The sequence below is a fragment of the Rhea americana genome, unplaced genomic scaffold (genome assembly GCF_003343005.1).
Source record: "Rhea americana isolate MKP2758 unplaced genomic scaffold, rheAme1 scaffold_114, whole genome shotgun sequence".
Taxonomy (NCBI): Eukaryota; Metazoa; Chordata; class Aves; order Rheiformes; family Rheidae; genus Rhea; species Rhea americana.
In genome coordinates this window covers 2,605,750-2,610,862 of record NW_028185195.1, presented here as the reverse complement: position 1 = coordinate 2,610,862, position 5,113 = coordinate 2,605,750, and the positions used below count along the sequence as shown (strand labels likewise).

The 5,113-nt window shown below is 53.1% G+C and overlaps 1 protein-coding gene across 2 annotated transcripts in view; it reads left to right on the top strand.

Moving 5' to 3' along the window:
• Positions 1 to 3,051: 3,051 nt before the first annotated feature.
• The window catches only part of VCAN (versican), a 112,387-nt gene continuing 110,325 nt past the window's right edge, over positions 3,052 to 5,113 (top strand). Inside the window, exon 1 of one of the 2 annotated variants that reach the window (XM_085316824.1) lies at positions 3,052 to 3,378. The gene's annotated coding sequence lies outside the window, so the exon portion shown is untranslated. Of the gene's footprint in view, positions 3,379 to 3,399; positions 3,544 to 5,113 lie in introns of those variants that run through there. The other variant, XM_085316834.1, reaches the window with a different exon arrangement.

The following is a 5,113-nucleotide window of genomic DNA, read 5'->3' as shown; positions in this document are numbered from 1 at the left end:
AGGGGCGGTTTCGGCAGCCTTGCGCTTTCTTCCCAGCACTATGAATGAACGTCTGGTCGTCCGGTTCCCATCAGGGCTCTGGCACTTGGGGGGGGGGCGTCTTTTTCTTTTTTCTTTCTTCTTTTTTTTTCTCCCATGGTGAAAAACGAGATACAAACGAGAAAACCTGAGGCTGTCCCGCACTCCGTTAGCCCAGGGGTTAACTTGTCATTTCTTCTTGGTGGTGGTGCTAGACAAAAAAAGAGTAACACCCCCCAAACCCTGTCAATACCTACTCATAACCTCCTCCCAGCATCTTCTTCCCCCCCAGAGGGATGGCCAGGAGCAGTGGGCAGCCCTCTGGCTTGAGCCCCAGGCACAGGGGGTGCCCCAAGCCCCTGTGGGCAGCTGCGCCTTCCCCACCTTGAGTATTCCTACTTGCTCCTGTGGTGGCCAAAGCTGCAAGAGCAAGCTCATGCCCCAGCCTACTGGTGCCATGTCTGCAGGGGAATTAAGATCTTCTCAGGGATAAAGAGAGGAGGAATTCATTGACTTTTCTTCCCTTCTTTTGCCAAGAGCAATTATTCAGTCTTCAGTAGCCTCATGTCAAGAGGTGATGGAGAAGCAAGTGCAGGGCTGTAGATCTAGCTTCTATTTTGACTGTTAAAAATCACCTCTGTTCTGCCTGAGGCCAAGGAAGGCAAGCAGAGCAAGTGTAGACAAAGCTGGAAAGATGTGGGAGGTGGCAGAGGCTAGAGCAGAGATCTGAACTAGCATCAATTTGACCTTGACGCCTGATCATTTAAGAGTCCCTCATTCATTTGGTAGTGCTTCTGGAGGCTTGACTAGGAGAGATGGAAAAAATCGATGCCCTTGGGCCCCTGCTCCCTTTCCTGTAGCCTAGGGTGGTGGTGGTAGTCCCACCCCATAGTCTGAGAGCTGTGGAAAAGGGAATGGGCCATTGCCATGGCCTTGGTGCTGACACAAAAGAGGGGATCCATCCAGAGACTATGCAAGTGTCTTCAAAGGGTTTGATTTGTGGCCCACAGACCCATGGGGAGAGGGGGTAGTAGGGAGTAGCACCTTATATGCGTGTATTGCATGGCACCTTATGTCATGGAGAGATGAAGGGGCTGGTCTGAACCAATGCTGAAGAAATGCAAAGTTCAATTTTCTCCTTTAATCATAACGTTGTGCAGAGGAAGTGCTCATGGCTTCAGCAGGAAGGGTGGCCATCTACATGCAACTAGACAGGAGGATTCAGGCTCAAAACGGGGGAAATAGAGAGCAGTTACACCCTCCCCATCCCCCATGGCTTAAAAATGAACTGTAATGCTTTTGTGTGAAATTTCTTGCATTAAAAAGCCTCAAAATATGCCTGCAACACTTTATAGTGCACATTTCAAAGCATCAAGTTACATTTCTTTCAACTGTTTCACTGCATGATGTTTAAGGATTAAAAAAACGTGCAACCCAACATTCAGCAGGTCTAGTCTGCTCAGACAGGGCATAGCACAGTCAGGACTGGCCTGCTGTACATGGGACTGGAGGGGCTGGTGCCAGGGGGCCAAYGTGTGGGGCTGCTGTGGCCAAATATAGCCTAGGCTCACACAGGAGAAGGGATTAGCCACTTCTTAAAGCTCTTGATAGCAAGTAATTATGGATTTACCCTATTTAAGGAGGAAAGAGCAACAAGTCAAATCTCTGGAGCTGAGATAAGGATTTGATCCTGCAGTCCTGCACCRTTTGGGCCTGGCCCGGGACTCAGACAAACCTGAGCTGAGTTAAGCCCCCAGGTCTCTGTCTCCCCCTACTTGGCTGTGATCTCTTCCACCTCTTGCTTCTCCAACTTGGCACTGAGTGCTGTGTTTGGAAATGTTCTGGGCTTGTTTCAAACCCACTGTCAGCAAAATCCAGGGACAGAGGAGCTGCAACAGTAATAGCAAGAGTTGCTGAAGGAAACCCCCTCCTGCACCTTCCTAGCATTCCCATATGGGACTGCCAGAAATGTACCCCGAGCACTGTGATCAGACACACCTATTTCTCCAGGCTTTTCTCTGCTGAATCTGGATTTACACCCTCATGGAGGGGAGGAGAATGTGGTACACGTTTCTCTGGCAGTGAGTCTGTCAGTGGCACTGCTTCTTGTTGGTATTTTGTGCCTGGTGAAGGGTGCCTTAAGCCTCTGTCACACAGCAAGATAGGTACATCTTGGGAAAGGCATTGCATGTGAAATACAAGCAGACCTCTAATTGGTGAGAGTCCCTTGTAGAAGGGTGGGTTAGAGTTCTGCTCATGACTTCATTTCCAAGAGTTTTGGACAGCAAATACAGCCTCTAATCTCAATAAAAAAAGAAAAGTGGCTGGAGATGCGTAAAACTAGGGTGGGGAAGCTTGGCTTGGGAGGCTGTAGATGTGAGACTGCCTGTGAATTGGCAGTCAGGGGAAGTTTGGAACAATCACCAATATATTCTTTTATTACAACCTCCGCTGAGACTGGGGAGGCAAAAGGGTTTAGGGGATTTCAGTCCCAGTCACTTTCCCCATTTAACAAGCTTTGGAARCCAGAGCAGAGGGGGTCTCTCCATTCTCTTTCCAGTTAATTATTTAACTGGAACAACAATGTTTCTTTCACACTTTCCAGCGGGCTGATGCCCGTGCACGGAGAGGCACAATCCGACCCAGCCTCTGCCGAGCCGTGATTCTAAAGACGTTTCTGGGGTGCTTTCGGGCTGGGGCTGCGGGGACTCCCGAGGTGCGGTGGTGGGGCCAGGGCTGGGGCACCGGCGGGGCCGGGGGCGCAGCTCCGCGGATAGCGGCGGGGCCGGGGCTGGGCGTGCAGCTCCGCGGGCAGCAGCAGGGCCGGGGCCGGAGCTGGGGGCGCAGCTCCGCGGGCAGCGGCGGGGCCGGGGCGCAGCTCCGCGGGCAGCGGCGCTCCTCCCGCGCCGAGCCCGCCGGGACGCCCCGGGCGGGCCCGCGGGTGCCCGCGGAGGCAGGCGCTGGGGGCTCTCCTGCGCCGAGCAGCTGCGGGAGCTTTGCGATTGCAACGAGGCTCTTGAAGAGCTCGTGAACCCTCCTCTCCCCGAGCCAGCGCCCCTCCTCTGCAGCGCTGACGGTACAAGGATATAATAGTGATGGGTGGCTAGGGCTCGCATTTGAACTTGTAGGCGAGCTCCTTTTGCCCACAACTCAGTTCAGGCTCAGCAGCTCGGAGTCAGGTGCTCGCCAGTGGGGAGGGAGGGGAGACTGAGCTCTGGGAGAAGGGGAGACCCCGGAACCAGCATCTCCTTCCAGCACTAACAAGGGGATTTACTCTTTCATGCGGCCACTGGGATCTCTGGAGTAGCCTAGCACCACGTTGTGATTTTTTGCAATCTCTGCAATACACTACCTTTTAAGGTAACTATACTCTTTTAATGCGTTTTTTTCCTTGCCAGTAAGCACCTAGTGTTAGATTTAAAACGATTGCTTTGCTGTTGGTACCTGTAAGGACAAAGAGTTGAACTGCAGACCTTAAGGGGGAGAGAATGAATATCAGTGACTGGTGAATTTAAACAACCTGGGGTAAGTCCAACGACACGCGGGGGGGAAAGGAGAAGRGATTCTCAGGGACCCACAAAAATACCGTTGTGCAAAGAGGAGAACAAAGAAAACTAGGAAATAAAAGACATTGGGGGTGGAAGCGCTGACAGAAGTCTYGGTGTTGGTTGTTTGAATGGATGGGAAGGTAGAGCTGCACCTTGGTTTGTGATGGGGCTCAGGAGGGAGAAAGGAGGAAGCTATTTTGTACGGGTATTAAATACACAAAAGCGCTCGTGTAGTGCAAGCGACAAGAATGGTCCGAGGAAACCTTTCCGGCCACCAGGTTTTCTTGCATTTGGAAAAGTGTGTGCTCAGTCTCCTCTGATGTTATGTGCTCCTTTTTTTTTTTTTTTTTCTTTTTTTTTTCTTTTTTTTTTCCTCCTCCCCGATGTTCCTGGAAAGCCGTTTTCAGGGCAGACCGAGGCAGTGGGGCTGAGAGGCTCAGACAGCATCCCTCCAGAGGAGACGGAAAGCAGGCGTCCTTGGAGCCACATTTTCATATTAAAAGGGGGATGGGGGGTGAGGAGGAGGATCACAAGGTCAGTGGAGCAAAACGCCCCCTTTTACCCCCACAGGCAGCTTCTCGGGAGCGCGGGGCACTGCCTTCCCCCCTCCGCTCCTTGGGGTTCCTCCTTTGTTTTACAAAGAAAGTGAGAGCATCGTGAAAGGAGCCGAGGGAGTTTCGGCGGCGGGAAAAAAAGGCGGGGGTGGGGGGGAGCCTCCCCCGCCGGAGGAGCTGGGGCCGCGGAGCGGAGCCCGCAGCGGCGCTGCCCGCCCCGGCGGCCCCGAGCCGACTTGGCCGCACAAAGGGGTGCGGGGCCGCGGCGCGCCCGGCGCGTCCCGCCGGCTCCGCTTGCCTCGCCCCCCGCCACGCACCGGCTCTACCGCACCGAGCCTCGGAGGTCTGGGGCGGGGTGGCGGCGTTCCCTTTTGTTTTAAAGAAATGACTTGGGGGGGGGGGATTAATTTGCTGTTGAAATGTGTTGCAGAAATCTATCCAGGGACGGGAGGACTTTAAATGTTCCTTTTCTTTTTCTCCCCCCCCTTTTTTTTTTAAAAAAAAAGGACTGAAAGAAAAGAGTTTCCTTCCAAAAAATGAGTAAGACTTGGCAGATCTGAAACAAAGTGGAGTCAAATATAGGGATGGGTGGCTTTTGCTGTGAAGCATGTTGCTGGGAAGGGAAAAGCAATCGGTGGCTATAACGTGAGAATGTATATGTAGCTATACGTACATGTCCCGCTAAGGAGCCTTCTCCCTGGCCTGCTCGGGAGTTTCTGAGCAGGGGAGCGCTCGGAGGTTCCCTGCATGCGGGAGGGCTCGGGCCCTGAAACTTGCGAATCTCGAGCCTGTGGCTATTACTCAAGCATACTACAACGTGCCCAGATTTCTTTTAAATGTCAGGGTGTGGGACGGTCATTTCGATACAATGCAAACGGGAGGGGAAAAATCTATGTCATCGCTGGAAGTCATTGCTTCCCGAACCCAGCTGTTGTACCACATCAGCCAGCCGCCGCGCCGGGGGAAGCGCGGGGCTTTCTCGGCGTGCGGGGA